Source organism: Adiantum capillus-veneris, chromosome 26 (genome assembly GCF_014529385.1).
Source record: "Adiantum capillus-veneris isolate H3 chromosome 26, ASM1452938v2, whole genome shotgun sequence".
Taxonomy (NCBI): Eukaryota; Viridiplantae; Streptophyta; class Polypodiopsida; order Polypodiales; family Pteridaceae; genus Adiantum; species Adiantum capillus-veneris.
The window spans coordinates 40,708,143-40,720,691 of NC_140956.1; the positions used below are offsets into that span (position 1 = coordinate 40,708,143).

Sequence of the window (12,549 nt, forward strand, 5' to 3'; positions counted from 1 at the left end):
AACACTCCAGGAGAGTAAGACCAAGCCATTTCCAGAAAGGAGTGAAAGCTTACAACGGATGAGGTGATCCTCATGATCACTTGGCAAGAGTCAGGCAGTTTGCTAGAGCCGAACACGTTCAGGACTTACACACGTTGATAGAGGGATTTGGATTAACCCTAGAAGGAAAGGCTGTTCAGTGGTTTCAAACTCTGAACTTGGAAAGCTTTTACAGCCTAGAAGAGCTTGAGAGGGAATTCATTACGGAATTCTCCAAGACGGGAATGAAGCACGATGAGCTATCAAGCTTGTACCGGGTCAAACAAGAGAAGGGAGAGTCGATGAGGGATTGTGCGGCTAGGTTAAAGAAATATCTGGCTAGATGTCCACAAAACGAGAGACCGACACAACCTAGACTCATATCCATCTTCTTAGAAGGTTTGTTAGACAAGGCAATGTATAAGACTCTGTACATGAAACATCACGTTGATCTTGATCAGTGCATCCATGATGCGATTGATTACGACGACAACTGCAATGATGTTAAGAATATACATAGTGCTAAAGAAGAGGATCACAAGTCAGTGCGAAGTCAAGTCGAGGAAATAACTAAAGAAGTGGTTGAGAAAATGCGGCAGATGTTTGTGACGCAACCACCACGAGTTCACGAACAATATTGGAGACTGGATAGACCATATGTATGTGGAGTGTGTGGAGGCAATCACCCCACTGCTCAATGTTTACCCAAGCCAAAGATGGTGCGACCAGATGGCAAACCGCCATTGTGGTGTGACTTTGATAAGAAATGGGGAAACCATGAGACAGAAGAGTGTTACAATAGAATACGACACATGAGGGAGCAAGCTATGAAGCAAGCAGGTGTAGCAGCAGGGAATATGGCTAAGCCAGTACTGGAAAGGCAACCATTACCTCCGGGTGTCGCTGCAGCTGTGCGCTTGTACAATCCTGAGGAAGAGGATCAATACGCGAAAGCCTTAGTGCCAGTAACACCTTATGTAGAAACGGAAAAGTTTTGGAAAACGGATCCAGTGGAAACATGGAGAACTCCACCAATAGGGTATAATGAAGGTCAATACAATATGGACTTGAATACGCTCATGTTCATAGCAGGACAAGGGAGGCCGGCTCAGCAGCCTAACGCTTATGCAAAAAGAGCGCCGAACGCACCTTTGGGACCATGCTATAACTGTGGCGGAGATCATTTGATCAGAGATTGTCCCAATCCAAAACAGCCAAGAGCGGTAGACGGAAACACTGTGCCTATGCTGGTGCGATACTGCTTGAAATGTGGTATCAAGCATTTGGTTGCAGATTGTCCACAAAATCCGGAATTTAAGAAGAAAACAACATTGAACTCGGTCACAGTAGAAATCTCGACAAGCAGTGGAGAAGAAAACACTGACGCTGTGCCAGTAGTTGTGTTAACCCGTGCCCAAGCCAAAGAAAAAGGGGAAGATCCAACCGAAGCAGCTATCCTGACTAGCGAAACAGAGAAACTGGCTAGACGTAACTACTGGAGAGCTAGAAGGCAAAAAAGAACTGAAGCAAGGAAGAAACAAAAGGAAGCTGAAACCATGAAAAGCGAGGTTCGTGAGGAAGTGAAAGAGAGAGCATACGAAGTAGGGTCAGTCCTAGCAGATAAGATGGCTGAGCCATTAAAGGCCATGATGGATGCATATCAAGCAAGGCTGAAACCAAATGAGACCCTAGAAGAAAGATACAGGAGTTACCCGGATCCCGTGTTGGAAACGAAACGACTGGAGGTGTTCCAAAAAATGATAGAGGTAATTCAGGCTGCACTAGAGAGATAGGAAATTCCGACTAAGTCAGAGTCCGCGAAGCCTGTAGAAACAAAAGATGACAAAAACGCAGAGACGAAGGAAGTAGGTGAAACCAAAACAACGAAGAAGTCTAGGAGGAAACGCAAAGCGAAAAAGAATCTGGACAAAACAACCACTGAGGCTTTGGTCGAAGATACTTCTGCGGAAAAGCCAGTGACCAAAGACCCGGAAACGAAAGAAAAGAGCACACCAATGATGGTACCAGATAGTGTATCGCCAGAGGAATCAGAGAATTGGATGGAGACCTTATGGAATGAGATTAGAGACGAGAAATGCAAGGAAATTCCACAAGAGGATGCACCAATCATAGAAGTGGATCTGGACAAACCATGTGTTGAGCATGGAGAAACTCCTAGATCAGACTCAGGTGAATCAGGACATGAAAAGGGAAGCAAGGCTAATTTTGTAAGGACTTTGCCTTCTTTCGTGGGAGACTATGAGGTCAAATCGGACATTCGCAAAGTTCCCACTCAATATAAGAAATCACCTAAAGTATTGGACACCGACAATCTTCAAGCATTGTTGTCAACGAAAGTGAAAGTAACGCTACCCTTCGCGGATGTCTTGAAGATCACACCAGAACTGTGGAAAGAGGTGCTCATAGGTTTGGAGAAACTGGGTATGAAAGTGCCTGATCAGACTCCGGACATGGATACCAAGTCAGAGAAAAGGAAAGGATCAAAGTGTGAGCCTATTCCAATCAACAAAGTAGGTGACTACTATGAAGGAGAGGACGGGAATACTACTTTACTTGTAACCTATGAAGAGCACACGAGCCTAGCAATAGTGGACAGTGGTGTAGGAATTGCTATAGCTACCAAGCAAGTATGGGAAGCCTGGGGCAAACCAGCCATCAGGAAAACTAGGTTGAAATTACAGTTGGCAGACGGCTGTCGAACAACCTTTAGGGTTGCTAGAGAAAGTCATTGTTTCTTCATGCAACATTGAGTATGAACACACCTTTGCGGTGGTGGACTTCAGGAAGAAACCCAACTATGAAATCATCCTAGGACGCCCATTCATGCGGCAGTTAAAAATGATTCAAGATTGGGGCTATAACTACTTGTACCTTAGACAGCCTAATGCTACCACGAGGATTGATCTTAGGGATCATTCGTTTAGAGACGTTGTCAACACTCCAGTGCGAGACTTTGTGTCAACCACAGCGGACGAAATAATGCCATCTTGGTTAATTCAAGACAAGCCAGTATGGTTTTGCAATCCAAGAGACGACGACATTGCAGAAGAAAAGAGCTAAAAGAGTTCTGACGGCTACATTGCAAAGCCATTTCCAGAACATCAATTTGAGACTTACGGGTGGCAGGACATCCTTGCCACATTGGATGTGTGTGTGGACAAGATCCATGCAACCGAACATTGCGACGAAGAGGGATACAACATAAGATCTATTAATATGGTGAGTGTCATCCTGGAAGAACTTTCAGGAAGTGATCTAGAGAGGAATAGATCTTTACAGGGAATTCATTCAGAGAACTCGGGGAGTAGAGATGAGAGTATAGAAATGGAGGGACCAGGCGCAGACATGTCCAAAATAACTCAAGTTATCTTTGACGGCAAGAGATATGTCACGGACATCAAACAGCTGAGAGCCAGAAATGAGATCTCATCCTTCGAAATGGAATCTAAGACCAGGGAAGAAGGGTTCGAGTCAGGGATTAGTCTAGAGGTTGAACAAGCGGAATGTTATGACGCATCTGATGACTCTTTCCTTGACGACGATATAATTAGTGCTGTTGTGAATCCCAGACTGTGGAGAAGAGATGGTATGGAAATTTCGTTTAAATGGGATAATGAAGCAGCTCTAAAGAACCAGAACAAGACTAAAAGACGCAGAAATGTTCTAGAGCGAAAGCGAAAAGACAAAAGAGTCGAGAAGCGAACACAAAAACCTATAAAAGTCAAAGAAAAACAAGGGGAACAATGGGAAGACTCCGGTCCTATTCCCGATCTGGCTAACTTAAAAGCATACTTAGCTTTGGTCAATGCAGAAGATTGCATCAAGGATCGTGTAACCGGATTATATTCGATGCAGCTGCAAACAACCTTGGCAAGTAGGATGTCGAGGAAACAGGAAAAAGCAAAGAACAAAATGAAAGAGATGACAAAGAAGCAAAAACAGAAACAAAATAAAACCACCGAGAAACTCGAGGAGGCTAGTCTTCACGGGTGGAGCACAGAATCAGAGTCTAGTGATGAGGAAACAGAGAAAAGAAAGATGGATGTAATTAGTATGCCCTCTCATTACAAGAAGTATACGGTGGAAGAGAGAAAAATCATGGCTCAGGCTCCAGAGAGAAGAGGACAAGAAGGGGTGTCTTACGATGGTCCTGAAGTCGCCAAGAAGATAGACATTGCGGAACCAGGAGAAGAGTCAAGACCAATGTATATTGCGAATGATTTGACTCCTGAAGAAGAAGATGACCTGATCAAGTTATTGAAAGAGTTTAGAGATGTGTTTGCATGGTCGATCAAGGATCTGAAAGGCATGGATGCAGTTGTCTGTCAGCATACCATCCCTATGAGAGAAGACGCAAAACCGAGCAAACAACGTCCATACTCGTATAATGATAACTTTGCAGCCAAAATTAAGGAGGAGATTGATAAACTAAAAGATGCAGGTTTTATCTATGAGATCGAGCATACGGAATGGGTCTCACCAATCGTGATGGTGCCTAAGAAGAACGGTAAATTGCGGGTTTGCGTAAATCTCAAAAAGGTGAACGCTGCAACTATTAGAGATCACTATCCTCTACCGATCAAGGATCATGTCTTGGAGAGAGTAGTAGGAAAGAAAGCGTATAGCTTTCTGGATGGATTTTCGGGATACAACCAATTGTCCATTCATCCCTTGGATCAACATAAGACAGCATTTGCTACAGAATGGGGGACATTTGCATATAGGGTTATGCCATTTGGTCTAACCAATGCACCTGCAACCTTCCAGAGACTAATGTGTCACATCTTCAAAGAATTTCTCCGAGACTTCTTGGAAGTGTACGTAGATGACTTGTGCGTTAATTCCAAAGAGAGAAGGGATCATCTACAACAATTGCGACAAGTGTTTGAGAAGTGTCAAATTTACATGCTATGTCTTAACCCCGAAAAGTGTGTCTTCATGGTTAGACAGGGCAAGATATTGGGACATATCGTCTCGGAAAATGGCATTTCTATAGACGAAGAGAAAATAGCGGCTATCGTAAACATGCCAAAGCCTCAGAAAGCAAAAGATGTCCAGTCTTTTATGGGACATTGTGGCTACTATCGCAGATTCATATTTCAGTTCGCCATAATTGCCAGACCTCTTTATGCCTTGATAGTAGAATTCAACTGGACGCCAGAGTGTGATGAAGCTTTTGAAAAGCTTAAGTCGTCTTTGATAACAACACCCATTTTGAGAGCACCAGATTGGAGAAAGATCTTCCATGTTCATGTAGATGCTTCAAACTTCGCTATTGGATGTGTCTTAACACAACCAGGAGAGAATAACATGGATTTTCCTATCTCATACGCTAGTCGACAACTTATAAGTGCAGAACGCAACTATACGACTACCGAACGCGAAGGACTAGCAATGGTATATGCGGTTAAGAAATTCAGACACTATCTATTGGCCAATAAGTTTGTTTTTTATACTGACCACCAAGCATTGTTATATTTGGTGAACAAACCTTGCCAAACAAGACGAACAGTGCGATGGTTTCTTATACTGCTAGAATTTGACTTTACGGTAGTGGTAAAGAAGGGTGTGACTCATCAGAGAGCTGACCACCTTTCTAGATTGACCAATAAAGAACCAGCTACAGGAATTCAGGATGATCTACCGGATGCATATCTGTTTAATATTGACATGGTACCAAGTTGGAGCAAAGATATTGTGCCATTGTTGACGTTGGGCAAGCTCCAATTAACTTCGTCAATTGACGCAAATTTGGCTCAAGTAGAGAAATCCAGAAACTTTAGTATGCTGGCAGGTTGTTTGTACAAGCAAGGGCAAGACCAAATATTGCGTCTTTGCATAGACTCTAGTAGCGCAGAACCATATCTTGAGAGAGCTCACGTGGCAATTGGCAACATTCATCTCTCTCCAGAGCAGACATTGCGAAGGTTGGAAAGAATGGGTGCCTATTGGCCCACAATGAGACAGGATACGTATAAAAGAGTGCGGGAGTGTACATGCGGGTTAGGGAAGCAACCGATCGAGACAAATGCCATAACCCTATTCCAAATCAACACTCTTGCACCTAATTGGGCTAAAACCATAGTGGAGTATCTGCAAAACAAAACGTTTCCAGAGCACATGAGTAAAGTTAGGCAAAGATATCTGCAGAAACAAGCGAATGATTTTACTGTCATTGCCAACCAACTTTACCATCGTGGAAAAGATGGAACCCTAAGAATTTGTGTTCTAGAAAGCGAGTATGTTTCCGTGTTGGAGCACGCTCATTCAGGAGTCCCAGGTGGACATTTCTTAGTGGATGTAACGGCAAAAGCGATCATGAGAGCAGGCCTTTGGTGGCCGACATTATTTCAAGACGCAACGATGTATGTAAAAATTTGTGACGAGTGTCAGAGAGCCAAGGTTCCTGTCCGCAGGGATGAGATGCCTCTCAGACCAATGATGGGAGCAAGAGCGTTTGCTAAGTGGGGAATAGACTTCGTAGGTCCTATTAATCCTGCAGCAATGCGTACACATACAGAGTACATCATTGTCGCAACAGATTATGTTACCAAATGGGTAGAAGCCAAAGCAACAGTGAAGAATGATGCATACACCATCGCGAAGTTTTTGTATGAAAATGTCTTCACAAGATACGGGTTGCCGATAGAGATAGTCAGCGATAGGGGTACACACTTCTTAAATGAAGTCATTGAGAACTTGCTTAGCGAGTTCATGGTGATACATAAGAAGTGAGCTCCCTATCATCCCCAAGCGAATGGTCAAGCAGAAAGCACGAACAAAATTCTGTGTACAGTGCTCAAGAAGATTGTCAGTGACACGAAGACAGATTGGGAAATGAAACTGCCATATATTCTGTGGGCTTACAGGGTTGCTTATAAAACGGCAATTGGTACGACTCCCTTCAACATGGTTTTTGGGTTGGATGCCATACTGCCAATGGAGTTCCTAATGCCAACCCTACGTGTCGCAAAAGAACTAGAATGGACAGGACATGAGTTGTCAGAACAAATAGAAGAGCTAGAAAAGATTGATGAGACTAGACTGAAAGCAATCGCAGGAATGTACGCTTTGAAGCGAAGACAGAAGCAATTTCACGATGATCATATCATCACAAGGCGGTTCAAGCTAGGTGATCTGGTGTTAGTATACACTCTGAAGGAGTTTGCCAAGAATTTCACCAAGCGCGGACGAGGTCCTTACGTGATTAGTCAATTGTCTTCAGGAGGTGCAGTCAGGATTTCAACTCTAGATGGAGAGCAGATGCCGAATTGGATCAGTGGCTGTCGTATAAAGAAGTATTATATGCCGCTGACCAATGAGCAACTAGCTAAGTTGCACAAAGCAAAGTGGAGACAGGAGAAGAAGCGTCTTACAATTGAGTTAGCTCAAGAGGAGGCAAAAATTCGGGCTCAAAAACGCAAACAAGCAATTCCACTTAAGGAAGGTGTAGGAAAGCGTTACAAGATAGAGTTCATAGATGATTCGCTAGTAGATGCACCTCTGCCTTTCATTGAGGTCACAATAAATAATCAATTGCAAACACATGCATTCATAGATACAAGAGCAGATGGTAATACCATCTCACATGAACTATGGGTGTTTGAATGACATGTCTGTATGTCCTACGGTGTTACAATTTCAGGATTATTCAGGACATAGGTCCACTGCATTAGGTGCTTGCGATTTGATGATAAATGTTGGTGACCTAACCTGTGGGGACGAGTTCTTTGTCACCCAACCTAAGTTGCAAGACGTGCCTATCATTTTGGGAAGGACATGGCAAGCGAAATACGACTGTTACTTCAATTGGGGGGAAATGTCAGTACACTGCAAGGTAGATGGACAACACAAGTGGGTGGATCTGGTGACTCCAACTCAATTCTATGGTCCACAAGTGCTGCCATTACCAGAAGCACAGGCAAAAGAGGCATCGGATTCAACACAAGACTCCAAAAAGGAAAAAAAACTACACCAGCAACAGGGACTAACAAGCAAAGCACAACTCACACTGATAAACAAGAAAAAGAACTACCAGAGAGAGTCGCAACAAAAGGGAAGTGGATATGGGTAAAGAAATCCAGCAAAAAAAATGTCAAATCCACGACTCACACGACTCCCAATCAAGCAAAGACTGAGAAAGAAAAGCAGACAATCAAGAAGCCAAGCACAGCCGTGGGAAAAGAGCAATGGATTTGGAAAAGAAAAGATGACAAATCAAAATCCACGACTCACACGGCTATGCAGAAACAAGCAAAGACAAATGCCAAGAATACCAAACCCAAAGAGCAAGCAAAGTCTAGAAACACACGAACTCATAGTGGTACACAAGTTTGGATCAGAAAGGATGAAGTGCAAAGCTTGACGAAGCAGGAAACAACAAAAAAGCTAACACGAAGAACACACGAAGAATACCCAAAGGGGAAACACCAGATGAAGTGGGTTCCCAAGAGTCTAATTCATCCGGCTTATAATGGTATGAGTTGGGTTCCCAAAACGCTAATGTCGCAAAAGCCATCAAAATTCTCAAGGAGTAAAGCGAGACATGCAGATACTAAAGAAACCCAAGATGCATAGCAAGATATGGGTGAAGAAAGTGAGTTCTGTTCTCATACGAAACACAGCAAGGGTAGACGTGGCGATTCCAAGCAAAAAGCCGATTTGGTATCAAGCTATGGAATTGCAGCGTAAGCTATTCGGATGGAGCTCAATGTTACTGCTAACAAAGTCATGGTTACAAATGGTTCGTCACCAACAAGGATATGTGAAGTTGCCATCACAACCCTGGCAAGAGAGAGTTCGGAAGAAGCAAGGATATCAACGTATCCCTATGACACCATGATCTTCAAGGTCATTCTGGTGACAAAGCACCAAAGACATCGCCTACATTGTACATAATCAACTAGAATAGGATGGGATAGAGCTTCGCCATCGACTGCCCATGGAAACATCGTCCATGACCTATTCTTGCACAGCATATGGTTTAACATGCATGCTCTGTGTACGCATACATAGGGTCACTCAAGACCTTGCATAGACACGAGCTTCGTACCCGACACACTCCTACAACAACCACGTTGTCGCACGTAGTGCTTCGATTAAGTGGGGGGGAGTCACGAGTGCTGGACAGGTCAACCGTGAGGAGGATTGTTTTTCAATTTTTAAAATCTAATGTCTCGAGCACACTTTGGGCTTCGTGTGATGTCGCGCGGCGTGTGTGTATGGTTGTTTTCTTGAAATTTTTTGCCTTTTTGAGCCAAAACGAGCCCAAAATGCACTTTCCAGGCACTAATTAGGAGAATTCAGAGCTCAAATGGAGTCCAAAAGGTGTTATCATGAAAAAAGTTGAGCAACTGTGCTAATGTGTGTTGATGAGCTTTATTCGTGTTTTTTCTAGTCAATTTTGGCATTTTTCTTTAATTTTCCTTATTTTTCTTCAATTTCTTTTGAAAAATCCATAAAATTTGCTGGAAGCTCCAAATCAGAAACGGACTTCAAATGCCAAAGGTACAAGTGAAGAGGTTTCTAAGGAGTGGTCAAATGACAGAATCGGAAAAGAACGCCCGAATGGCCACTTAATGGCAAGAGCTTGAAGATGTCAAAGACTAGAGAAGAGCGTCGTCAAGCAAAGCATGTGATGTATACAGTCAATTTTGCATGTCACGGAATATGCTACACAATGGTATGCTCAGAATCAAGTGTCAAGGTAAGTCACGGAAACCTGTGGGTATATAGGCCATTTGGGGACCTCATTTGGTCATTGCACTAGTGAGAGAGCTGGAGAGAGAGCTTTTTTGTGCGCGCAGTCACCGGCCTAGTAGAGCTCGAGCACATCACCCTTTGCAGCGAGAGTGCACAGGAGTGCTCACCCTACATTACAGAGCGCACTCACTCACCCACGCAGCTCAGATCCACACACAAACGGCTAGCACGACACTATGGCATCGGGATCCCACCGCCCCGATACACGCGGTGCAAGTCATGTTCCGCAGGAGGGAACAATGGAAGTGGGATCCAGTCAAGTGCCGGCAACACAAGTCGAAGGTATAGTGCCACAGTTTGAAGTGATCGCACAACAGGCTGTGATCAAATGTTTCATCAGTTGCGAGAGCTTGGAAGCTGCGAAGACATTCGTGCTGAAGACAAAGTATCAGACTCCAGCAGGCAACAACCTGACAATCATGTCAGTGCCGCAGTCTTTCCGGAATTTACAGAGAATGTCCGAAGTGCGGAAAGTGATGCAAATGATTGGATTAGAGAATTGGAATTTGCAAGATGTGGTGGCGGTCGACGCACGAAGGTGCTACGAGCTTATGACATCCCTCAAGGAAGACGGCACCGCATCAGTCACCTCAAACAAAGGGAAGCTTCTCCAAATCCAAATCACATCCGACGTGATTTGAGAAGCCCTAGAAATCAAGACTGGAAGATTCAACATAGCTAAGCTGCGGACAACTCAGAGCATGAAGAGTTCCACATTTCTGCAGACTGATGGGCAGAAAACTTTCTATGATATACTTAACGATCAGATAATCTTGCCCATGCAGATTTTACATCAGATGTTCAGCATCATCAAACCACATAAATATACACATCCAGAAGTGGGACTCACCTATTGGCTAACTACAGCAATGAGCCATCCACAACCACTGAGATCCAATCTGCCGGAGAAGATCTTAATGGATATCAAGAGAGCGGCAAAGACGCAAACAGTGCAGAAGAAGGGTTATTTGGGATCTAGGCAAATGCTTACACGAGTAGTCTACCAAGCTCTTGGCATGAAGGAAGACTTGAAGCTGCAGGCCTCAGATAACGCAACCCTAATTCACATGGCGAGGCGTTTGCGCAAGAATCTCCTGTCAGGCCAAGCAGAGGAAGAAGAGTCTGAGGATGAAGAAGCCACTACCACAGCCACAGCTTCAGTCCACAAACCAATAGAAAGGGAAGAAGAAGAAGCTACAGTACAACCTGAGCACCGCACAAAGAGGAGACACGATCCGAGACAAGAGCAACAAAGGGTAATAGAGGAGATTAGTCGTCAAACCGAACCTCAACCCAAGAGGCAAAGGCAAGTTGCTCCCCACAGACAAAAGCATGAAGAGCAACTACAGCATTTGACTCGCATGAGTAGATTGGGACGAAGATTAGCTGAAGAACAAGTGAGAAGAAGACATGATGAAGAGGGAGCTCCACAAGAAGAGACAACTGCTGTTGTAGAAGAGGAAACCGTGTAGTACTCTGAGACGGTACAACATATGGAAGTGGAACTAGAAGAAGAACTTCGAGCAGCTTATGAAGAGCGCCAAGTACCACGAGCATCCACAGAGGAGCCTGAAAGTGCGCTAGAGGACATTTCTACAAAGGAGGACTGGACATCCATGATAAATCTGGAAGAAGGCAACACTCCACCTCCTTCACCAAGACAAGATTTGGTTCCTTCACAACCATCTTCTCCATTAATAGCTCAACATGCAGAAGTTAGCGAGCCAAGCCTGGCTCCTGTCAAGCAAAGTCCTCCAAGACCAGAAATCGCAGAAGAGGCGCAAGAAGAAGGAAGGAGAGAAGCAGACTTGCCAATGCTCACCAGAGATGAACAAATAGAAGATTGGAGAAACCGCATGATCCGAGAAATCAATGAGATGGTAGCATTGTCGCAGAGTCAAAGCCAATTAAAAAGAGAGACAAGAAGAAATACGAAGAGCTATAGCAGCCCGACGACATTCCCAAAGCACCTAAAGAAAAAGCATGTCCGAGGACGAACAATGGATTAAGTGGGGGGGGGAGTGTTGTCGTCACATCACGACAAGGCGGAAAAGCATTTTTTATTTTCTGCGGTTAGCTTGTTTAGCAGACAGACTTGTATGTAATTTGGGGTCAGCAAGGACCAAATGTAATGATTTGGGGCATATACCTCCAGCTTGTAACATATGTACACAGTAAGACATGTGAGACCCATAAAGGGGTTGAATTTTGGAAGGAGGGACGAGTTTTTTTGGGGGGACTATGAAGTGAAGAGAGCAGAAGAGGTAAAAGCCTCTTGACAGGCATATCTTTATGGGTCCATATCTCTCTTTGTGCTAAGTATTTTGCTATGAAGTTTTGTGTGTGCAATGTTGATGCTTTGATCTACACTTTGATGTAAGTTGTTGCATGTAAAAAACAGTACAGGCAAACATCACGACACTTTTTGGCCGTGTTGCTATTTTGCTCATATCTTGAGGTAGGAGTGTCCAAATTAGATGATTTTTGGTGCATGAGGTCAGGCTCACAAAGGGCTTTACACTGATGTCATCAATCGTCATTTTTCATGACCTGCAAACATCATTACATTTTTTGTCCACGGCTTGTAAATTGCAGATCTAGAACATTCTAGCTTCCAAAAGTGCATTCTAGTGATACCATTGGCATTAGGGACCTTGTGGGGTGTTGAGGAGTGATTTCGAAACATTTTCATTTTTTACAGCATTACGCCCTACATCATTACGCGTATTGGTGTCAGGTACCCAGGTG

The 12,549-nt window shown here is 43.9% G+C and overlaps 1 pseudogene; it reads left to right on the forward strand.

Moving 5' to 3' along the window:
- The first annotated feature begins 11,162 nt into the window (after positions 1–11,162).
- Positions 11,163–11,810, forward strand: LOC147423311 (uncharacterized; annotated as a pseudogene).
- The last annotated feature ends 739 nt before the right edge of the window (positions 11,811–12,549 follow it).